This window comes from Choloepus didactylus, chromosome 2, assembly GCF_015220235.1.
Source record: "Choloepus didactylus isolate mChoDid1 chromosome 2, mChoDid1.pri, whole genome shotgun sequence".
Lineage (NCBI taxonomy): Eukaryota > Metazoa > Chordata > Mammalia > Pilosa > Megalonychidae > Choloepus > Choloepus didactylus.
The window spans coordinates 203,425,618-203,451,040 of record NC_051308.1 but is presented as its reverse complement, the minus strand read 5'-3'; the positions used below and the strand labels follow the sequence as shown (position 1 = coordinate 203,451,040).

General features: G+C 38.9%; 1 protein-coding gene across 3 annotated transcripts in view; it reads right to left on the bottom strand.

Moving 5' to 3' along the window:
• The window catches only part of EIF2B3 (eukaryotic translation initiation factor 2B subunit gamma), a 222,993-nt gene that overhangs the window by 108,370 nt on the left and 89,200 nt on the right, over nucleotides 1–25,423 (bottom strand). The window lies entirely within an intron of this gene.

The window sequence follows — 25,423 nt, the reverse complement described above, 5'->3', positions numbered from 1 at the left end:
AGAGTTTGGCTTAGAGTGAGAAAGGCCTCATCTGACAACAAAAGAGGTTCCCCGGAGGTGCCTCTTAGTCAACATTATAGGAAGGCTCAGTCTCCTGTTTACAGCTCTAAGTTTCACAAGAGCAAGCCTCAAGTCGAGGGCCTGATTTACTAAGTAGTGGGTTCCTAATTTCACTTAATACATATTCTACTCCAAGATAAACGGTCAGTTTCTTACATTATCTTCACTTAGTTGTACAATCATCATCACTCTCAACTTTAAACAATTATCATAACATAAAGCATCCCAAAGCTATTATCAGCTGCAGGTTTCTGGTGCTATTCTGTGGTTTACGTGCCTTTAATTAACAATTTATGAACATGTTCGCCTTCAATGCATCACTGATACTTATGATCCCATTAGAGAACGATAGTCACACCTGACCATTCCCATACCATTAAGTTCACCCTCATTATCATATCTGTACATATTAGATTATAATTCCCCCTTAACTACCTTCTGTCTATCTCTAAGTCCCCTATATTCTATAAGACACTTATTTTACATTTTTCATGGAGTTCACATTAGTGGTAACATACAACATCTCTCCTTTTGTGTCTGGCTTATTTCACTCAGCATTATGTCTTCAAGGTTCATCCATGTTGTCACATGTTTCACGACTTTGTTCTTTCTTACTGCTGCACAGTATTCCATTGCGTGTATATACCACATTTTGTTTATCCACTCATCTGTTGCAGGACATCTCAATTGTTTCCATCTCTTGGCAATTGTGAACAATGCCAGTATGAACATCAGTTGTGAAAATATCTGTTCATGTCACTGCTTTCAGATCTTCTGGGTATATACTGAGAAGTGAAATTGCTGAATCGTAGGGTAGGTCGGTATCTAGTTTTCTGAGGAACCACCAAACTGTCTTCCACAGTGGCTGTACCATGATACATCCCACCTGCAAAGAATAAGAGTTCCAATTTCTCCACATCCTCTCCAGCATTTATAGTTTCCTGTTTGTTTAATGGTAGCCATTCTTACTGGTGTGAGATGATATCTCATTGTGGTCTTGATTTGCATCTCCCTAATAGCTAGTGAGGATGAACATTTTTTTATGTGTTTTTTAGCCATTTGCATTTCCTCTTCAGAGAAATGCCTTTTCATATCTTTTGCCCATTTTATAATTGGGCTGTTTGTAATACTGTCATTGAATTGTAGGATTTCTTTATATATGCAAGATATCAGTGTCTTATCAGATATATGGTTTCCAAATATTTTCTACCATTGTGTTGGCTGTCTCTTCATCTTTTTGACAAATTCCTTTGAGGTGCAGAAGCTTTTGATTTTGAGAAGTTCCCATTTATCTATTTTTTCTTTTGTTGCTTGTGCTTTGGGTATAAGGTCTAAGAAGCGGCTTCCTAACACTAGGTCTTAAAGATGTTTCCCTACATTATCTTCTAGAAGTTTTATGGAACTGTCTTTTATATTGAGGTCTTTGATTCACTTTGAGTTAGGGTGTGAGGTAGGGGTCCTCTTTCATTCTTTTGGATATGAATATCCAGTTCTCCCAGCTTCATTTGTTGAAGAGACTGTTCTGTCCCAGTTCAGTGGTTTGGGGGGCTTATCAAAAATCAGTTGACCATAGAACTGGCAGTCTATTTCTGAATTCTCAATTTGATTCCACTGATCAATATGTCTATCTTCGTGCTGAAACCATGCTGTTTTGACTGCTGTGGTTTTATAGTAGGCTTCAAAGTCAGGAAGTGGTAAGTCCTCCCACTTCGTTTTTCTCTTTTAGAATGTTTTCAGCAATTCAAGGCCTTTTTCCCTTCCAAATAAATTTGATAACTAGCTTTTCCAAGTCTGTAAAGGTGGTTGGAATTTTGATTGGAAGTGCATTGAATCTGTAGATCAGTTTGGGTAGGACTGATGTCTTTATGACATTTAACCTTCCTATCCATGAACATAGACTACCTTTCCATCTCTTTAGGTCCCCTTTTACTTCTTTTAGTAAAGTTATGTAATTTTCTTTGTAGAGGTCTTTTACATCCTTGGTTAAGCTTATTCCTAGGTACTTGAATTTTTAGTTGCTACTGTGCATAGAATCTTTTTTCTTGAGTATCTCTTCAGTTAGGTCATTTCTAGTGTATAGGAACATTATTGACTTATGTGCATTAACCTTGTATCCCACCACTTTGCTGAATTTGTTTATTAGCTCAAGTATCCGTGTTGTCGATATCTCAGGGTTTTCCAAATATAAGATCACATTATCTGCAAATAATGACAGTTTTACTTCTTCCTTTCCAATCTGGATGCCTTTTATTTCTTTGTTTTGCCAGATTGCTCTGGCTAGAACTTCTAGTACAATGTTGAATAACCGTAGCAGGCATCCTTATCTCATTCCTGATCTTAGAGGGAAGGCTTTCAGTCTCTCACCACTGAGAACTATGCTGGCTGTGAGTTTTTCATATACCCTTTATCATATTGAGGAAGTTTCCTTCAATTCCAACCTTTTGAAGTGTTTTTATGAAAAAAGGATGCTGAATTTTGTAAATGCTTTTTTCAGCATCTATTGAGATGATCATTTGATTTTCTCTTTTGAATTGTTAATGTGTTGTATTACATTGGTTGATTTTCTTATGTTGACCACCCTTGCATGCTTGGGATGAACCCCACTTTGTCATGGTGCATGCTTTTTTAATGACCCTTTGGATTTGATTTGCAAGTATTTTGTTGAGAATTTTTGCATCTAAATTCATTAGGGAGATAGGGCCTGTAGTTTTCCTTTCTTGAAGCATCTTTATCTGGTTTTGGTATCAGAGCGATGTTGGCTTCATAAAATGAGTTAGGTAGTGTCCCATTTTCTTCAATTTTTAAAAAGCTTTGAGTAGGAATGGTGTCAGTGCTTTTTTGAAAGTTTGGCAAAATTCCTGTGAAGCCATCTGGCCCTGTGCTTTTATTTGTAGGAAGCTTTTTGATGACTGATTGGATATCTTTACTTGTGATTGGTCTGTTGAGATCTTCTGTTTCTTCTCTGGTCAGTCTAGGTTGTTCATGTGTTTCCAGGAAATTATCCATTTCCTCTAAATCGTCTAGTTTGTTGGCATAGAGCAGTTCATAGTATCCTCTTACAATGTTTTAAAATTCTTTGGGATCTGCAGTAATGTCCCCCCTCTCATTTATTTTTGACTTTGTCAGTCTAGCTAAGGGTTTGTCAATCTTGTTGATGTGAACCAACTTTTGGTTTTATTTATTCTCTCTCTCTCTTTTTTCGTTCTCTGTACCATTTATTTCTGCTTTAATACATGTTCTTTTCTTCTACTTTCTTTAGGATTAGTTTGATGATCATTTTCTAGTCTTTAGGATTTTAGCTCTTTCTTCCTTTTTAATGTATGCATTTAGAGCTCTAAATTTCCCCCTCAATACCTCCTTCACTTCATCCCATAAGTTTTGATATGTTATGTTCTCATTTTCGTTTATCTCTAGATATTTAGCTATTTCTCTTGCAATTTCTTCTTTGAACCACTGATTGTTTAATAGTGTGTTGTTCAACCTCTAGATATTTGTGAATGTTCTAGATCTTTGCTGGTTATTGACTTCTTGCTGCATTCCATTGTGGTAAGAGAATGTGCTTTGAATAATTTCAATCTTTTAAAATTTATTGAGGGTTCTTTTATGCCCCAGCATATGATCTATCCTGGAGAAAGTTAGATGAGTACTAGAGATTATATATATATCCTGGTAATTTGGGATGTAATGCTCTGTATCTATCTGTTATGTCTAATTCATTTATCACATTGTTTAGGTTCTCAATTTCCTTACCTCTATCTGGCTGATTTACATATAGGAGAGAGCAGTGTATTGAAGTCTCCCATGATTATTGTGTAAACATCTACTGCTTCCTTTAGTTTTGTCGATGTTTGTCTCATGTACTTTGGAGCACCTTGGTTAGGTGCATAAACATTTATGATTGTCATTTCTTTTGGTGAATTGTCCCTTTTATTATTACATAGTGTCTTCCTTTGTCTCTTATGACATACTTGCATTTAAAGTCTATTTATCTGAGATTAGTATTGCTACCCTTGCTTTCTTTTGGCTGTAGCTTGCATGGAATATTTTTTCCATCCTTTCACCTTCAATCTCTTTGTGTTACTGGGTCTCCAATGAGTCTCTTGTAAACAGCATATTGATGGTTCATAATTTTTAATCCATTTTGCCAATCTTTATCTTTTAATTGGGGAGTTTAATCCATTCACATTTAATGTTACTACTGTGAAGGCAGTTCTTGAAACAGCCATCACATCCTTTGGTTTTTATTTGTCAGATCTATTTTTTCCCTCTATTTCCTTTAAGTTAACCTTAATAATATTCTTCAGTGCTGTGCCCTTCTCAGTCGGTAGAGCTCCCTTTAGTATTTCTTACAGGGAAGGTCTCTTGTTTACAATTTCTCTCAACATTCCTTTGTCAGTGAAAATTTTAAGCTCTCCCTCAATTCCTGGCTGGCAATTTTTCTCTTTCAGAATTTTAAATATGTCATACCACTGCCTTCTCCCCTCCATGGTGTAGTCACTACTTACTCTTATGTCATTTCCCTTGTATGTGGTGAACTGCTTCTCCCTTGCTGCTTTCAGAACTTTCTTCTTCTCTTCAGCATTTGACAATGTGATCAGAATATGTCTTGGAGTAGGTTTATTTGGATTTATTCCATCTAGAGTTGGTTGGGCATTTTTGATTTGCATATTTATGTTGTTTAGAAGTGTTGGGACGTTTTCCCCAACAATGTCTCCAGATACTCTTCTTAGCCCTTTACTCTTCTCTTCCCTTCAGGTAAACCAATGATTCGTATATTTCCGCACTTCATGTTGTCCATCATTACCCTGAGATCCATTTCAAATTTTTCACTTTTTTTCCCACCATTCGTTCTTTTCTGCTTTTGCATTCAATTCTCCTGTCTTTGAGGTCACTAATTCATTCCTCTACCTCTTCAAATCTGCTGTTATGTCTCTCAAAAATATTTTTAATTTGATCAACAGTATCTTTTATTTCCATAAGATCCACTATTTCAGGAAAGTAAAAAGACAGCCTAATCAATAGGAGACAAAAAAAAAAAAAGCTATTTTTCAATTTACTCTTGCAAATCCTTCTGCATGCTCTTCTAGGGTCTACTTCATGTCCTTTATATCCTCAGCCATGATATTGATGTTTGTGTGTACTTTTCTAATTAATTGTTTCAAGTTTTGTGTCTCATCTGGCTTTTTAATTTGGATGTTTGGGTTATCCATATCTTCTGGTTTCTTCATATGCTTTACAATTTTCTGTTGTTTTTGGTCTTTGGCACTTGGTTATCTTGACAGGGTTCTTTTTGGATATGCAGGATTATTTGAACATTTATCTATAACTGGGAGAGCTACGGCTTGATGGAGTTCACTTTCCCTGACCTACCAGCAGATGGTGCTCTTGTGCCACCTCTTCCCCTCAAGCCAGTTCACCCCCAACTTTGTCTATGGATGGAGAGTGGGTCAAAACCATGTGGAAGGGGCGGGGCAAGATGGCACAGTGGTGAGATGTAGGTTCTAGTTACTCCTCCAGGGCAGTAAGTAGAAAGCCAGGAACTGCGTGGACTGGACACCGAAGAGCAATTTGACTTTGGGCATACGTCATACAACACCCACAAACGTGTGGAACAGCTGAGATCTGCGAAATCTGTAAGTTTTGGTGGCCAGGGGACCCGTGCCCCTCCCTGCCAGGCTCAGTCCTGTGGGAGGAGGGGCCATCAGTGCTGGGAAGGAGGAGGGAGAACTGCAGTTGTGGCTCTTATTGAAACCTCAGATGGCTGATCCAAACTCCAAACACAGATAGACTGAGACCAGACACAGGAGAATCTGGGAGCAGTCAGCCCGGTGGAGAGGAGATAGGGCTGGCAAAAAAAGCAAAGAAAACCCAAAAATAAAAGTGGAGACTTTTTAGAGTTCTGGTGAACATGGAATGGGGAAGGGCAGGGCTCAGGCAGAGTCAGGCTCATATACAAATCCAGAGTTCCCTTGTCTGAAGAGCCGGTTTCTCTGCTTCCTTGATTGTTCCTTAATGGGCCTAATCTCCTTGTGTCTTAGCATTTCAATAGCCCATTAGATCTGCAAGGAGAGCCCTTCTTTTTTTTTTTTTTTAAATCTTTTTCTCTTTTTCTAAAACAATTACTCTAAGAAGCCCATTACAGAAAGCCGCAAAGACTTGCAATTTGGGCCCAGACAAGAGCAGAGCTAAGAGAGCTCTGAGACACAAGGCAATAAGTCCAGTGGCTGAGAAAATTCACTAAACACCACAACTTCCCAAGAAAAGGGGGGTGTCCCCTTACAGCCATCTTCCCGGTGGGATGGGAACGCTCCTGCCCGGCACCAGCACCACAGTCAGAGCTATCCCAAACAACCCAGTGTGATGAGAAGTGTTTCCAACAACACATGAACCCACCATAATATCCGGTGCAGACAATAGACTTTTCTGCACCCTCAGCTAATTGACCTGGAGCTGGGAAGGTGAGGCTGTGTGAAAAGGGGGAAATTAACACGCCCCATTCAGTCATCCTTTCAGCAGACAGGGAACTCCCCTACACAGCCCTGCAGCCCAGAACCTCCCTTGGGGGATGGCGCTCACCTGTGACGTAGCACAGTCGTCCCTCAGCAGAGGACTTGGGAGTGCACGGCTTGGAAGAGGAACCCACTGACAAGTCCCAGGGACCATACGCCAAAACCAAGGACTTGTGCGTCAGCGGCAGAAACAGACTGTGTCAATACTGAACTGAAGGATTAGACTATTGCAACAGCTTTAAATCTCCAGGGACACCTGGGAGATTTGATTATTAAAGCCGCCCCCCCTCCCTAACTGCTGAGACACATGCCCCATATGCAGGGCGGGCAACACGAACTACACACAGAAGCTTGGTGCACCAATTGGACCTCACAAGACTCACACCCCCACTCACCACAAAGACAAAGTGGGGGAGAACTGGCTTGTGGGGAATAGGTGGCTCATGGATGCCACCTGCTGGCTAGTTAGAGAAAGTGTACTCCACAAAGCTGTAGATCTGACAAATTAGAGATAAGGGTTTGAATCAGTCTACACATCCTAAAAGAACCCTATCAAGTTAAGCAAATGCCAAGAGGCCAAAAACAACAGAAAATTTTAAAGCATATGAAAAAACCAGACGATATGGATAACCCAAGCCCAAACGCCCAAATCAAAAGATCAGAGGAGACACAGGACTTGGAGCAATTAATCAAAGAACTAAAGATGAACAACAAGAGCATGGCACAGAATATAAAGGACATGAAGAAGAGCATGGTACAGGACACAAAGGACATGAAGAAGACCCTAGACGAAACTGCAAGAGTAAATAAAAAAAAATAGATGACGTTAAGGAAATAAAAGAAACTGTTGACCAAATTAAGAAGATTCTGGATACTCATAGTACAAGACTTTTTAGAGGAAGCTGAACAGTGAATCAGTGACCTGGAGGACGACAGAACGGAAAATGAAAGAAAAAAAGAAAGAATGGGGAAAAAAATTGAAAAAATAGAAATGGACTTCAGGGATATGATAGATAATATATAAAACGTCCAAATACAAGACTCATTGGTGTTCCAGAAGGGGAAGAGAAGGATAAAGGTCTAGGAAGAGTATTCAAAGAAATTGTTGGGGAAAACTTTCCAAATCTTCTAAACACCATAAATACACAACCAAATAGAACAAATAAAAGTAAACCCACTCTGAGACATATTATGATCAGACTCAACTACTGAAGAGAAGGAGCAAGTTCTGAAAGCAGCAAGAGAAAAGCAATTCACCACATACATAGGAAACAACATAAGACTAAGTAGTGACTACTCAGCAGCCACCATGCAGGCGAGAAAGCAGTGGCATGACATATTTAACATTCTGAGAGAGCAAAATTACCAACCAAGAATTCTTTATCCAGCAAAGCTCTCCTTCAAATTTGAGGGAGAGCTTAAATTTTGACAGACAAACAAATGCTCAGAGAATTTGCTAACAAGAAACCTACTCTACTTAAGATACTAAAGGGAGCCCTACCAACAGAGAAACAAAGGAAGGAGAGAGAGAGGTGGAGAAAGGTTCAGTACTAAAGAGATTCAGTATGGGTACGTTAAAGGACATTAAGAGAGAGGGGAAAAATATATCTGACAAACATAAACCAAACGATAAGATGACTGATTCAAGAAATGCCTTCACAGTAATAACGTTGTATGTAAATGGATTAAACTCTCCAATCAAAAGATATAGATTGGCAGAGTGGATAAAAAAAAAAAACGAACCATCAATATGTTGCATACAAGAGACTCATCTTAGACACAGGGACACAAAGAAATTGAAAGTGAAAGGATGGAAAAAATATTTCATGCAAGCTACAGCCAAAAGAAAGCAGGAGTAGCAATATTAACCTCAGATAAAATAGACTTTAAATGCAAGGAGGTTATGAGAGACCAAGAAGGCCACTAAATACTAATAAAAGGGGCAATTCAACAAGTTGAAATAACAATCATAAATGTTTATGCACCCAATTAAGGTGCCACAAAATACATGAGACAAACACTGGCAAAACTAAAGGAAGCAACTGTTTCCACAATAATTGCGGGAGACTTCAACACATCACTCTCTCCTATAGATAGAGCAACCAGACACAAGACCAATAAGGAAATTGAAAACCTAAACAATCTGATAAATGAATTTGATTTAACAGACATATATAGCACATTACATCTCAAATCAGCAGGATACACATTCTTCTCTAGTGCTCACAGAACTTTCTCCAGAATAATCATATGCTGGGACATAAAACAAGGCTCAATAAATTTAAAAAAAATGAAATTATTCAAAGCCCATTCCCTGACCACAATGGAATACAATTAAAAGTCAATAACCTTCAGAGACATAGAAAATTCACAAATACCTGGAGGTTAAACAACACACTCCTGAACAATCAGTGGGTTAAAGAAGAAATAGCAAGAGAAATCGCTAAATATTTAGAGACAAATGAAAATGAGAATACAACATACCGAAACCTATGAGATGCAGCAAAAGCAGTACTGAGGGGCAAATTTATAGCACTAAACACATACATTGAAGAGGAAGAAAGAGCCAAAATCAAAGAACTAATGTATCAACTGAAGAAGCTAAAAAATGAACAGCAAACCAATCCTAAACCAAGTAGAAGAAAAGAAATAACAAGGAATAAAGCAGAAATAAATGACTTACAAAACAAAAAAGCAATAGAGAGGATAAATAACACCAAAAGTTGGTTCTTTGAGAAGATCAACAAAATTGACAAGCCCCTAGCTAGACTGACAAAATCAAAAAGAGAGAAGACCCATATAAACAAAATAATGAATGAGAAACATCACATTACTACGGATCCCAAAATAATTAAAAAATTTATGAGGATACTAGGGACAACTATATGCCAACAAACTGGATAATGTAGAGGAAAAAGACAATTTCATGGAAACATATGAACAACCTAGACTGACCAGAGAAGAAATAGAAGACTTCAATGAACCAATCACAAGCAAAGTGATCCAATCAGTCATCAAAAAGCTTCCCACAAATAAATGCGCAGGGTCAGATGGCTTCACAGTGGAATTCTACCAAACTTTCTAAAAAGAACTGACACCAATCTTACTTAAACTCTTTCAAAACATTGAAGAAAATGGAACACTACCTAACTCATTTTATGAAGCTAACATCAGTCTAATACCAAAACCAGGCAAAGAAGCTACAAAAAAGGAAAACTACAGGCCTATCTCCCTAATGAATATAGATGCAAAAATCCTCAACAAAATACTTGCAAATCAAATCCAAAGACACATTAAAAAATCATACAGCATGACCAAGTGGGGTTCATTCCAGGCATGCAAGGGTGGTCAACATAAGAAAATCAATCAATGTATTACAACACATTAACAAATCAAAAGAGAAAGAACAAACAATCATCTCAATAGATGTTGAAAAAGCATTCGATAAAATCTAACATCCCTTTTTGATAAAAAACACTTCTAAAGGTAGGAACTGAAGGAAACTTCCTCAATATGATAAAAAGCATATATGAAAAACCCACAGCCAGCACAGTACTCAATGGTGAGAGACTGAAAGTCATCCCTCTAAGATCAGGAACAAGACAAGGATGCCCGCTGTCACCACTGTTATTCAACATTGTGCTGGAAGTGCTAGCCAGGGCAATCCGGCAAGACAAAGAAATAAAAGGCATCCAAATTGGAAAAGAAGAAGTAAAACTGTCATTGTTGGCAGATGATATGATCTTACATCTAGAAAACCCTGAGAAATCGACGATACAGCTACTAGAGCTAATAAACAAATTTAGCAAAATGGCAGGATACAAGATTAATGCACATAAGTCAGTAATGTTTCTATATGCTAGAAATGAACAAACTGAAGAGACACTCAAGAAAAAGATACCATTTTCAATAGCAACTAAAAAACTCAAGTACCTAGGAATAAACTTAACCAAAGATGTAAAAGACCTATACAAAGAAAACTACTTAACTCTACTAGAAGAAATAGAAGCAGACCTTAAAAGATGGAAAAATATTCCATGTTCATGGATAGGAAGGCTAAATGTCATTAAGATGTCAATTCTACCCAAACTCATCTACAGATTCAATGCAATCCCGATCAAAATTCCAACAACCTACTCTGCAGACTTGGAAAAGCTAGTAATCAAATATATTTGGAAAGGGAAGATGACTCGAATTACTAAAGACACTCTAAAAAAGAAAAATGAAGTGGGAGGACTTACACTTCCTGACTTTGAAGTTTATTATAAAGCCACAGTTGTCAAAACAGCATGGTACTGGCACAAAGATAGACATATAGATCAATGGAATCGAATTGAGAATTCAGAGATAGACCCCCAGATCTATGGCCAACTGATCTTTGATAAGGCCCCCAAAGCCACTGAACTGGGACATAACGGTCTTTTCAACAAATGGGGCTGGGAGAGTTGGATATCCATATCCAAAAGGATGAAAGAGGACCTCTACCTCATACCCTACACAAAAATTAACTCAAAGTGGATCAAAGACCTCAATATAAAAGACAGTAGCATAAAGCTCCTAGAAGATAATGTAGGGAAACATTTTCAAGACCTTGTATGAGGCTGCCACTGCCTAGACTTTACACCCAAAGCACAAGCAACAAAAGAAAAAATAGATAAATGGGAACTCCTCAAGCTTAGAAGTTTCTGTACATCAAAGGAATTTGTCAAAAAGGTGAAAAGGCAGCCAACTCAATGGGAAAAAAATTTTGGAAACCATGTATCTGACAAAAGACTGATACCTTGCATATATAAAGAAATCCTACAACTCAATGACAGTAGTACAGACAGCCCAATTATAAAATGGGCAAAAGATATGAAAAGACAGTTCTCTGAAGAGGAAATACAAATGGCCAAGAAACACATGAAAAAAATATTCAGCTTCACTATCTATTAGAGAGATGCAAATTAAGACCACAATGAGATACCATCTCACACCAATTAGAATGGCTGCCATTAAACAAACAGGTAACTACAAATGCTGGAGACGATGTGGAGAAATTGGAACTCTTATTCATTGTTGGCGGGGCTGTATAATGGTTCAGCCACTCTGGAAGTCAGTCTGGCACGTCCTTAGAAAACCAGATAAAGAGTTACCTTTCGATCCAGTGATTGCACTTCTCGGTATATACCTGGAAGATCTGAAAGCAGTGAACAGAAATCTGCATGCCAATGTTCATAGCGGCATTATTCACAATTGCCAAGAGATGGAAACAACCCAAATGTCCTTCAACAGATGAGTGGATAAATAAAATATGGTATATACGCACAATGGAATACTATGCAGCTGTAAGAAGGAACGATGTCGTGAAACATATGACAACATGGATGAACCTTGAAGACATAATGCTGAGCGAAATAAGCCAGGCACAAAAAGAGAAATATTATATGCTACCACTAACGTGAACATTGAAAAATGTAAAATAAATGGTTTATAATGTAGAATGTAGGGCAACTAGTGATAGAGAACAATTAAGGAAGGGGGAATGATAACCCAATAAGAACAGATAAGCTATCGTGGGTAAATTTAACATTCTGGGAATGCCCAGGAATGACTATGGTTGGTTAATTTCTGATGGGTATGGTACGAACAAGTTCACAGAAATGTTGCTATATTAGGTTATTTTCTTGGGGTAGAGTAGGAACTTGTTGGAAGTAAAGGAGTTATCTTAAGTTAGTTGTCTTTTTCTTACTCCCTTGTTATGCTTTGTTTGAAATTTTTTTTACTGTATGTTTTTTTTTTCATTTTTTTGATGTAGTTGATTAAAAAAAAAAAAAGAGTTAATTAAAAAAAAAAAACAATGAAAAAATTATGCAGAGTCCCCTTGAGGATCTAGTGGAGAATGCAGGAGTATTGGGCTTCCCTACCTCGATGGTTGCTGATGTGCTCACAGACATAGGGGACTGGTGATTTGATGCGCTGAGCCCTCTACCACAGGATTTGCCCTTCGGAAGACTGTTGCTGCAAAGAAGAAACTAGGCCTCCCTATAATTGTGCCTAAGGGCCTCCTCCCGAATGCCTCTTTGTTGCTCAGATGTGGCCCTCTCTCTCTAGCTCAGCCAGCTTGGCAGGTGAAATCACTGCCCTCCCCCCTACATGGGATCAGACACCCAGGGGAGTGAATCTCCCTGGTAACGTGGAGTATGACTCCTGGGGAGGAATCTAGACCAGGAATCGTGGGATATAGAACATCTTCTTGACCAAAAGGGGGATGTGAAATGAAATGAAATAAGCTTCAGTGGCAGAGAGATTCCAAAAGGAGCCAAGAGGTCACTCTGGTGGGCACTCTTATGTACAATATAGACAACACTTTTTAGGTTCTAATGAATCGGAATAGCTAGCAGTAAATACCTGAAACTATCAAACTACAACCCAGAACCCATGAATCCTGAAGACGATTGTCTAAAAATGTAGCTTATGAGGGATGACAATGTGATTGGGAAAGCCATATGGACCACACTCCCCTTTGTCTAGTTTATGGATGGATGAGTAGAAAAATGGGGGAAGGAAAACAAAACAAAACAAAACAACAAAAAAAGGCACCCAGTGTTCTTTTTTACTTTGATTGCTCTTTTTCACTTTAATTTTTATTCTTATTATTTTTGCGTGTGTGGCAATGAAAATGTCAAAAATTAATTTTGGTGATGAATGTACAAGTATATAATGGCACTGTAAACAATTGAATGTATGCTTTGTCTTGTATGATTGCATTGTATGTGAATATATCTCAATAAAATGAATTAAAATAAATAAATAATTAATTAAAAAAAACCATGTGGAAGTCCAATCAGTGCACCAATTTCCCATGTGCACTGGGGACTGCCAGCCCTGTGGGTGGGGGTTGTATCCTGCACAGTCTGGCAGGTAGTGTGCTCCAGGACACAGTGGTCCCGGCCGTTCCCTGGGCTGCAGGTGGAGTACTCTGGGGTTGCAGAGCTGTGAGTCTCACCTTCCAGCTCAAATGCCCGAGTCCCTGTGTGCCATGTGCCTAAGAGTCCCTAGGATTGGTGGAGGGCTCCTGGCACTTCTGTGCGGTGCCCTCACCTCTAGGCTATGCAAACCATGGGCTTCCACTGAAGAAGAGTGGATGCTGTCACAAGCCCTCCAAATTCTGAATTCCCTCAAGGAAGTTCTTGGCTATGGGGCTGTGAAGGGGTATGTCCCCAGCCCACTGCAAAGATGGCTGCACGGGATGTGGAAAGCTGCCCCATTCTATGCTCATCTACATGCTCCAACCACCAGTCCCTGGCATGGGGGCTCCTGACTGTGGATCTGTGTAGGGTTATCACCTGAGCCAAGTGCTGAGGAGGGTGCCCAGGGCATGGAAGGCTACTCCCCTCAGCACTCATCAGCCGGCTCCCATTGCCCATTCCCCAGCAGTGTTTCAGGACTCACCAGTCTTAGACGAAGTCTCTCAGTTTCTCCAAGTTCATACTCGCTGTGGGTGCAGAAGTCCCTGCCCAGCCAGTGGCATCCTGGAACTGCTGTTTTGGAGGCCTTTCTGTCCTTTATCTCGTGTTTTTCAATGATGAGAGTTTTGCTCTGTCTCTTCTAATCTGCCTTCTTCCTGGAAGCCTCCTGCACATTTTGTTGTTGTTGTTTGTCCTGGCTTAACTGTCATTATTCCTTAGCTTTCTAGGTATTTATTCACAATTCAATCCCAAACTAACCACCAATTGCCTAAAACTCTTCTTAAGATGTTGAGACACATTAAATATTTGTTAGGTTGGAGTCATTCAAGAATCCCCACAATGCAGCGAGTCAAAGTTTAAGTAGAGTTTAAGATTTATTAGAGGAAGAAAGCAGGTGGGAGCCAGCAAAAAGAAAGAAAATGGCTCTGGCTCCTGTTCTCGGAGCCGCATTTTTTTTTTTTTTTTAATCATCATTTTATTGAGATATATTCACATACCATGCAGTCATACAAAACAAATCGTACTTTCGATTGTTTACAGTACCATTACATAGTTGTACATTCATCACCTAAATCAATCCCTGACACCTTCATTAGCACACACACAAAAATAACAAGAATAATAATTAGAGTGAAAAAGAGCAATTGAAGTAAAAAAGAACACTGGGTACCTTTGTCTGTTTGTTTCCTTCCCCTACTTTTCTACACATCCATCCATAAACTAGACAAAGTGGAGTTTGGTCCTTATGGCTTTCCCAATCCCATTGTCACCCCTCATAAACTACATTTTTATACAACTGTCTTCGAGATTCATGGGTTCTGGGTTGTAGTTTGATAGTTTCAGGTATCCACCACCAGCTACCCCAATTCTTTAGAACCTAAAAAGGGTTGCCTAAAGTGTGCGTAAGAGTGCCCACCAGAGTGATCTCTCGGCTTGTTTTGGAATCTCTCTGCCACTGAAGCTTATTTCATTTCCTTTCACATCCCCCTTTTGGTCAAGAAGATGTTCTCCGTCCCACGATGCCGGGTCTACATTCCTCCCCGGGAGTCATATTCCACGTTGCCAGGGAGATTCACTCCCCTGGGTGTCTGATCCCATGTAGGGGGGAGGGCAGTGATTTCACCTTTCAAGTTGGCTTAGCCAGAGAGAGAGGGCCACATCTGAGCAACAAAGAGGCATTCAGGAGGAGACTCTTAGGCACAAATATAGGGAGGCCTAGCCTCTCCTTTGCAGCAACCGTCTTCCCAAGGGTAAAACTTATGGTAGAGGGCTCAACCCATCAAACCACCAGTCCCCTATGTCTGTGGTCATGTTAGCAACCATGGAGGTGGGGTAGGCGAATACCCCTGCATTCTCCACAGACTCCTCAAGGGGGCACCACATCTTTTTTTTTTTCCTTGTTTTTCTTTTTTTTTTTTTTTTTTTAACTTTCCCTTCTTTTTTAAATCAACTGTATGAAAAAAAAAGTTAAAAAGAAAACAAACATACAATAAAAGAACATTTCAAAGAGACCATAACAAGGGAGTAAGAAAAAGACAACTAACCAAAGATAACTGCTTAACTTCCAACATGTTCCTACTTTACCCCAAGAAAGTTACCTAATATAGCAACATTTCTGTGAACTTGTTCCTACTATATCCATCAGAAATTAACAGACCATAGTCATTCCTGGGCATCCTCAGAACGTTAAATAGCTTATCTGTTCTTCTTGGATTATTGTTCCCCCTTCCTTAATTGCTCTCTATTGCTAGTTCCCCTACATTCTACATTATAAACCATTTGTTTTACATTTTTCAAAGTTCACATTAGTGGTAGCATATAATATTTCTCTTTTGTGCCTGGCTTATTTCGCTCAGCATTATGTCTTCAAGGTTCATCCATGTTGTCATATGTTTCACCAGATCGTTCCTTCTTACTGCCGCGTAGTATTCCATCGTGTGTATATACCACATTTTATTTATCCACTCATCTGTTGAAGGACATTTGGGTTGTTTCCATCTCTTGGCAATTGTGAATAATGCTGCTATGAACATTGGCGTGCAGATATCTGTTCGTGTCACTGCTTTCCGATCTTCCGGGTATATACCGAGGAGTGCAATCGCTGGATCGAATGGTAGCTCTATATCTAGTTTTCTAAGGAACTGCCAGACTGACTTCCAGAGTGGCTGAACCATTATACAGTCCCGCCAACAATGAATAAGAGTTCCAATTTCTCCACATCCCCTCCAGCATTTGTAGTTTCCTGTTTGTTTAATGGCAGCCATTCTAACCGGTGTTAGATGGTATCTCATTGTGGTCTTAATTTGCATCTCTCTAATAGCTAGTGAAGCTGAACATTTTTTCATGTGTTTCTTGGCCATTTGTATTTCCTCTTCAGAGAACTGTCTTTTCATATCTTTTGCCCATTTTATAATTGGGCTGTCTGTACTATTGTCATTGAGTTGTAGGATTTCTTTGTATATGCAAGGTATCAGTCTTTTGTCAGATACATGGTTTCCAAAAATTTTTTCCCATTGAGTTGCCTGCCTCTTTACCTTTTTGAGAAATTCCTTTGAGGTGCAGAAACTTCTAAGCTTGAGGAGTTCCCATTTATCTATTTTCTCTTTTGTTGCTTGTGCTTTGGGTGTAAAGTCTAGGAAGTGGCCGCCTAATACAAGGTCTTGAAGATGTTTTCCTATATTATCTTCTAGGAGTGTTATGGTACTTTCTTTTATATTGAGATCTTTGGTCCATTTTGAGTTAATTTTTGTGTAGGGGGTGAGGTAGGGGTCCTCTTTCATTCTTTTGGATATGGATATCCAACTCTCCCAGCCCCATTTGTTGAAAAGACCATTATGGCTCAGTTCAGTGACTTTGGGGGCCTTATCAAAGATCAGTCGGCCATAGATCTGAGGGTCTATCTCTGAATTCTCAATTCGATTCCATTGATCTATATGTCTATCTTTGTGCCAGTACCATGCTGTTTTGGCAACTGTGGCTTTATAATAAGCTTCAAAGTCAGGGAGTGTAAGTCCTCCCACTTCGTTTTTCTTTTTTAGAGTGTCTTTAGCAATTCGAGGCATCTTCCCTTTCCAAATAAATTTGATCACTAGCTTTTCCAAGTCTGCAAAGTAGGTTGTTGGAATTTTGATTGGGATTGCATTGAATCTGTAGATGAGTTTGGGTAGAATTGACATCTTAATGACATTTAGCCTTCCTATCCACGAACATGGAATATTTTTCCATCTTTTAAGGTCCCCTTCTATTTCTTTTAGTAGAGTTATGTAGTTTTCTTTGTATAGGTCTTTTACATCTTTGGTTAAGTTTATTCCTAGGTACTTGATTTTTTTAGTTGCTATTGAAAATGGTATCTTTTTCTTGAGTGTCTCTTCAGTTTGTTAATTTCTAGCATATAGAAACATTACTGACTTATGTGCATTAATCTTCTATCCCGCTACTTTGCTAAATTTGTTTATTAGCTCTAGTAGCTGTATCGTCGATTTCTCAGGGTTTTCTAGATGTAAGATCATATCATCTGCCAACAATGACAGTTTTACTTCTTCTTTTCCAATTTGGATGCCTTTTATTTCTTTGTCTTGCCGGATTGCCCTGGCTAGCACTTCCAGCACAATGTTGAATAACAGTGGTGACAGCGGGCATCCTTGTCTTGTTCCTGATCTTAGAGGGAAGGCTTTCAGTCTCTCACCATTGAGTACTATGCTGGCTGTGGGTTTTTCATATATGCTCTTTATCATGTTGAGGAAGTTTCCTTCAATTCCTACCTTTTGAAGTGTTTTTATCAAAAACGGATGTTGGATTTTGTCAAATGCTTTTTCAGCATCTATTGAGATGATCAATTGATTTTTCCCTTTCGAGTTTTTAATGTGTTGTAATACATTGATTGTTTTTCTTATGTTGAACCAGCCTTGCATGCCTGGAATGAACCCCACTTGGTCATGGTGTATGATTTTTTTAATGTGTCTTTGGATTCGATTTGCAAGTACTTTGTTGAGGATTTTTGCATCTATATTCATTAGGGAGATTGGCCGGTAGTTTTCCTTTTTTGTAGCATCTTTGCCTGGTTTTGGTATTAGATTGATGTTAGCTTCATAAAATGAGTTAGGTAGTGTTCCATTTTTTTCAATGTTTTGAAAGAGTTTGAGTAAGATTGGTGTCAGTTCTTTCTGGAAAGTTTGGTAGAATTCCCCTGTGAAGCCATCTGGCCCTGGGCATTTATTTGTGGGAAGATTTTTGATGACTGATTGGATCTCTTTGCTTGTGATGGGTTGGTTGAGGTCTTCTATTTCTTCTCTGGTCAGTCTAGGTTGTTCATATGTTTCCAGGAAATTGTCCATTTCTTCTACATTATCCAGTTTGTTGCCATACAGTTGTTCATAATATCCTCGTATAATTTTTTTAATTTCTTCAGGATCTGCAGTTATGTCACCTTTTTCATTCATTATTTTGTTTATATGGGTCTTCTCTCTTTTTGATTTTGTCAGTCTAGCGAGGGGCTTGTCAATCTTGTTGATCTTCTCAAAGAACCAACTTTTGGTGATATTTATCCTCTCTATTGTTTTTTTGTTCTCTATGTCATTTATTTCTGCTTTAATCCTTGTTATTTCTTTTCTTGTACTTGATTTAGGATTGGTTTGCTGTTCATTTTCTAGCTTCTTCAGTTGATCCATTAGTTCTTTGATTTTGGCTCTTTCTTCCTTTTTAATATATGCGTTTAGTGCTATAAATTTCCCCCTTAGCACTGCTTTTGCTGTATCCCATAGGTTTTGGTATGTTGTGTTCTCATTTTCATTCGTCTCTATATATTTAGCAATTTCTCTTGCTATTTCTTCTTTAACCCACTGATTGTTTAGGAGTGTGTTGTTTAACCTCCAGGTATTTGTGAATTTTCTAAGTCTCTGATGGTTATTGACTTCTAATTGTATTCCATTGTGGTCACAGAATGTGCTTTGAATAATTTCAATCTTTTTAAATTTATTGAGGCTTGTTTTATGTCCCAGCATATGATCTATTCTGGAGAAAGTTCCATGAGCACTAGAAAAGTATGTGTATCCTGGTGATTTGGGATGTAATGTCTTGTATATGTCTGTTAAATCTAATTCATTTATCAGATTGTTTAGGTTTTCAATTTCCTTATTGGTCTTCTGTCTGGTTGATCTATCTATAGGAGAGAGTGATGTGTTGAAGTCTCCCACAATTATTGTGGAAACATCAATTGCTTCCTTTAGTTTTGCCAGTGTTTCTCTCATGTATTTTGTGGCACCTTGATTGGGTGCATAGACATTTACGATTGTTATTTCTTCTTGCTGAATTGCCCCTTTTATTAGTATGTAGTGGCCTTCTTTGTCTCTCAAAACATCCCTGCATTTGAAGTCTATTTTATCTGAGCTTAATATTGCTACACCTGCTTTCTTTTGGCTGTAGCTTGCATGAAATATTTTTTTCCATCCTTTCACTTTCAGTTTCTTTGTGTCCCTGTGTCTAAGATGAGTCTCTTGTATGCAACATATTGATGGTTCATTTTTTTTGATCCATTCTGCGAATCTGTATCTTTTAATTGGGGAGTTTAATCCATTTACATTCAACGTTATAACCGTGAAGGCATTTCTTGAATCGGCCATCTTATCCTTTGGTTTATGTTTGCCATATTTTTCCCTCTCTCTATTAATATCCTTTATTGTACCCATACCGAATCTCTTTAGTACTGAACCTTTCTCCAAGTCTCTCTGTCCTGTCTTTGTTTCTCTGTCTGTAGGGCTCCCTTTAGTATCTCCAGTAGGGCAGGTCTCTTGTTAGCAAATTCTCTCAGCATTTGTTTGTCTGTGAAAAATTTAAGCTCTCCCTCAAATTTGAAGGAGAGCTTTGCTGGATAAAGTATTCTTGGCTGGAAATTTTTCTCACTCAGAATTTTAAATATATCGTGCCACTGCCTTCTCGCCTCCATGGTGGCTGCTGAGTAGTCACTACTTAGTCTTATGCTGTTTCCTTTGTATGTGGTGAATTCCTTTTCTCTTGCTGCTTTCAGAACTTGCTCCTTCTCTTCTGTGTTTGACAGTGTGATCAGTATATGTCTCGGAGTGGGTTTATTTGGATTTATTCTATTTGGAGTTCGCTGAGCATTTATGATTTGTGTATTTATGTTGTTTAGAAGATTTGGGAAGTTTTCCCCAACAATTTCTTTGAATACTCTTCCTAGACCTTTACCCTTTTCTTCCCCTTCTGGGACACCAATGAGTCTTGTATTTGGACGTTTCATATTATCTATCATATCCCTGAGGTCCATTTCGATTTTTTCAATTTTTTTCCCCATTCTTTCTTTTATGCTTTCATTTTCCATTCTGTCATCTTCCAGGTCACTGATTCGTTGTTCAACTTCCTCTAGTCTTGTACTATGAGTGTCCAGAATCTTTTTAATTTGGTCAACAGTTTCTTTAATTTCCATAAGATCATCCATTTTTTTATTTAGTCTTGCAATGTCTTCTTTATGCTCTTCTAGAGTCTTCTTGATTTCCTTCATATCCCGTACTATGGTCTCATTGTTCATCTTTAGTTCTTTGAGTAGCTGCTCTAGGTGCTGTGTCTCTTCTGGTCTTTTGATTTGGGTGCTTGGGCTTGGGTTATCCATATCGTCTGGTTTTTTCATATGCTTTATAATTTTCTGTTGTTTTTGGCCTCGTGGCATTTGCTGAACTTGATAGGGTTCTTTTAGGGTTTGTAGACCTATTGAAGTCCTTATCTCTAATTTATCAGATCTACAGCTTCGTGGAGTACACTTTCTCTAACTAACCAGCAGGTGGCGTCCACGAGCCACCTGTTCTCCACAAGCCAGTTCTCCCCTGCTTAGCCTTTTTGGTGAGTGGGGGAGTGAGTCTTGTGGGGCCCAATTGGTGTACCAAGCTTGCGTGTGTAGTTGGTGTTGCCTGCCCTGTATGTGGGGCGTGTTTCTGGGCAGTCGGGGAGGGGGGGGGTGGCCCTAACAATGAAATCTCCCTGATGATCCTAGAGTTTTAAAGCTGCTGCAATAGTCTAATCCTTCAGTTCAGTCCTGCCACAGTTTGTCTCTGCCACTGACCCACAAGTCTTTGGTATTGGCGTATGGCTCCTGAGACTTGCAAGTGGGCCCCTCTTCCAGGCTGTGCACCCTGGGTCCTCTGTTGAGGGATGACTGTGCTATGTCACAGGTGAGTGCCGTCCCCCCAGGGCAGTTCTGGGCTGCTGGGCTGTGTAGGGAGGCTCCCAGTCTGCTCAAATGATGGCTGAATGGGGCTTTGTTAATTCACACTGCTCCACCTTCCCAGCTCTGGGACATTCAGCTGAGGTTGCAGGGAAGGCTAATGTCCACGCCCAGTTTTGTGGTGTGTGCCTGTTATTTGAAGCACTTCCGTCACACTGGGTTGTCTGGGGCAGCTCTGGGCTATGGGGCTGGCGATGGGCAGGAGTGTTTCCTGTCCACCAGGATGGTGGCTGTGAGCAGACACCCCCCTTTTCTTGGGAAGTTGTGGTGTTTAGTGAATTTTCTCAGCCACTGGATTATTGCCTGTTGTCTCAGAGCTCTCTTAGTTCTGCTCTTGACTTGATGTGCCCAAATTGCAATTCTTTGAAGCTTTCTGTATTGGGCTTCTTAGAGTAATTGTTTTAGAAAAAGAAAAAAGGATTAAAAAAAAAAAAAAAAAAAAAAAGGGCCCTCCTCAGAGATCTAATGGTTTATTGAAATGCTAATAGACAAAGCAACCAGGGCCATTAAGGAAAGGTCCACAGGGCAGAGAGATCAGCTTTTCTTCGGGATTTGCATATGCGCCTCAAGGCCTGAGCTCCGCCCTTCCCCTTTCTGTGTTCACCAGAACTCCAAAAATCCTCTGCTTTTATTTTGGAGTTTTTTGTGTTATTTTTTTTTTTTCTATGCCTGTCTCCTCTCTGCTGGGCTGGCAGCTCTCAGATTCTCTGGTGTCTGGTCTCAGTCTATCTATGGTTGGAGTATGGATCAGTAGAATGAGTTTCCGAGAAGGGCTACCACTGCAGTTCTCCCTTCTCCTTCCCGGAGCTGGCAGCCCCTCCTCCCACGGGACTGAGACTGGCAGGGAGGGGCGCGGGTCCCCTGGCCGCAAAAACTTACAGATTTTGCTGATCTCAGGAGTTCGACATTTTCATGAGTGTTGTATGAAGTATGCCCAAAGACAGATTGCTCTGTGGTGTCCAGTCCACGCAGTTCCTGGCTTTTTACCTACTTTCCTGGAGGAGTAACTAAAACTTCCAGCTCACCAGTCTGCCATCTTGCCCCGCCTCTCCGAGCCACATTTTTTAAGGAAGAAAACCCACGTTGGGAAGGGTGTTTGCTGAGTGGTGTCCTGTGGCTCGATTGGGTGAGTACCTATCAATTTCTGAGCTGAGAATTTGCTAGGGTTCTGACACACTATTCTTTGAAATGCAGCTGTGTTATCTATCTATAGAGGGCAGGCCTTTTCGCATGCTTGTGGTTGTTCATCTTATGGACATATCTGACCTTGCTTCATCTGCCTGTTGAGGGTTGAGGCGCCACCATGGCTGGAACAGCTTTTAGCCCCTAGTTTATGGTACGCCTGGTTTCTATGAGATAAGCTGCAGGGCCCCTGGATTAGACATTCCTTCTATATGTTAGACTCTTTTTTCTGGGATCTGACAGTATTCAGTCATTTTCATGAGAGGAGATACATTCATCTTGAAGAAATCTCTCCCAGAGCTTTGTGCCCTATTCTAGTATGGCCTGGTTTTCATCTATACTGGGGACATGGGTGTTACTCTGGAATCTCCATCATCATCCTGGGGATTCTTCTTATCTTGCTTGCTGGATGCCCCTTTCCCTATATCTTATATAAGTCTTCCTCTTTCTTAGTTTATGACACTTTGTTTTTTTGTATTACATATCCTCTAGTAGTAACCTTCTGAGAACAGAGGCATGGAAAACAAATGTTGGAAAAGGTCTTTTTTCTTTTCTCACATTTGATTGTTTGACTGGATACAGATTTAAGTATTTTGAATGCATTTCTCCATTATCTTATAGCTTCCAGTGTTGCTATCAAAGCTATTCTAATTCCTTTGCATATAATATCATCCTTCCCCTTTTTGGAAGCTTGTAGGATCTCCTCTTTGTCACCAGAGTCATACAAGTTTGCTGTAACATCATTGGTATGTTCCTTTTCATTCATTTTCTAGGAACCCAGTTTCTTTTTATTCTAGAAACCTAGCTCGTTTGAATGCTGAGAACTGCTTTTGTTTTTATCTTTTTGGGTTTTTTTTTTTTTGTAACATTTCATCGATGATTTCTTCTCCCTTCATTTTCTCTCTTTCTGAAACTCCTAATATTCAAATATTGGACCTCCTGTGTTGGTCTTCTAATTTTCTAATTGTTTCTCTAATTTCCATCAATTTGTTGTTTTACTTTGCCTTGTGAGAAATTTTTCAAAAATGTCTTCCAACTTTGTATTGAGTATTTATGTAACAGCACTTTTTTGTTTTTTAAATAGCATTCTGCTTTTGGGTTTATGAATGAAATATCCTTTCATCTCAAGGATTTTTTTCTGTTTTGTTACTGACTTCCAGAACAGTGCTCAATAAATAGTTATTGATTAATAAAACTTACTGAGGATATTAATGTTACCTTTCTTTGAAGTTTTATTCCTCCTGCGTAGTCTGCTTCTCAATTTAGTGTTTTTGTTTTGTTTTTATTTCCTGTTTATTTGATCTGACCTCTAGATTGGATGTCTGGTAATCCTTGATTTACTATCTAAATTTGAGTGGCATAGTAAACACCTGATTGGGAACTCTGAACATGTAATGGGTCTTGTCAACTTTGAAATTCAATGTAAGATAATCTGGGAAGTGGGTTGTCTGTTGGGGATCTCCCTTCCTATATCTTTAGGTCTTTTTCATCTTGGACTGTCTGATACCACAGAAAATAATCCTCTAATCTCCTTGATTGGCTGGTGTAGGGCTGGCTTCTAGTATTCTAGGATCCAAGTAGGAAAAGGAAGTTGAGGACCTCAGAACATACATTCACTTAATCCCCATTTTCTGCATGTACCTCATCCTCACCAATGCCTAGTGCTCCCAATACAGAGATCTTCTATTTTACCCTTTTCAGAGAATAAGTCTCCAGTCTCTTGCCAAAGATGTGAGGTTTGGGAGAGGAAACCTGGGGATCTGACTACTTTTTGGACAAACTTGAAGTAATTCTGTTTTTAGTCTCACTTCAGATGTACTTTGTATCCTTGAATCCCGACTCGTAAGAGTTCTGTAGTGTAAATTAATTTGCATCTCAGCTTTCCCCACTGCTGGCTTAGCATTCAGCTTTGTCAGGTATGCTAAATTGTCCTGCTTTTCTGTTTCCAAACTCTTCCTGTTGGTATCTCCTTTTTTATTTTCTTTAGCTTTCTGGATTTACACCTTTCTAAAATACCGTTACTGCTATTTTAGTGGCGCTTCAGGAGTCATTATTTTTATCCAGTTCTTATATCTTTACATTTATATTGAAGTACTTAAATGAAAGGACTTTACTGAGAACTCCTTATATCTTTGACTATATCTTCTGGTCATAAGTTCAGATCTCTGTTTCAGAGACACTAATTACATTGAATTATCTTTGTTTTTCATTTCTGTTAGATTCTCATATCTTTAACCCTTTTCTTTGTCATCTAAATCACTGAATATTTTAAACTTTTCCTCTATATGTCAGTAATTTTATTTTCAATGGTGTTTTACATTCCTTGCTATTTTGAAATTTATCAATTCAGTAACTGTGATTTGTTACTCAATTTTCCTTTATTCTGAAGTATACTCTTTTATACCATTCTGTCATTTTCTCATCTCATCACTGAAGTCTTATTTATTGAATCCATCTTCTTAATGAGTTGCTGTATAGTTATAAAGTTGTTATTTTTAGAGCCTTTATTTTTGTTAGAGTCAGTCTCATTGTGCATTTACCCTTCATCAATTTCTCTCAGCAGTTATCCCTACTGCTTTTCAGTCAAAAGAAGACAAAGGTAAAGATTTGCATTCAGTTTGCTTCTTTCCACATTTGGGGATATTAGTAAGAATTGCAGAATTTCATTAACATATTAGTATGGTTTCCGCTAGGATTGAGTTGGGAGCCTACCTTTGCTACTTTTCTCTGCTCCTCAGCAGGACCTTGTTTCTTTGCTTGGCAGCCAGTGTTTTAAGCTGTATTACATTTATATTACCCTAATTTGTTTGTTTGTTACTGTTGAAAGTTTTGCTGGTTATTCTTTTTTTTTAATTTTTATTAGGAACTAGTGGTAGGAAATTCTGTGATGCAATTTGAAAAAGTCATTTTAATGTGGTACTGATATTATGCATGTGTTTTTCAAGAGTTGTTTATTCTAATAGAAATAATAATAACATCTAATATTTTTT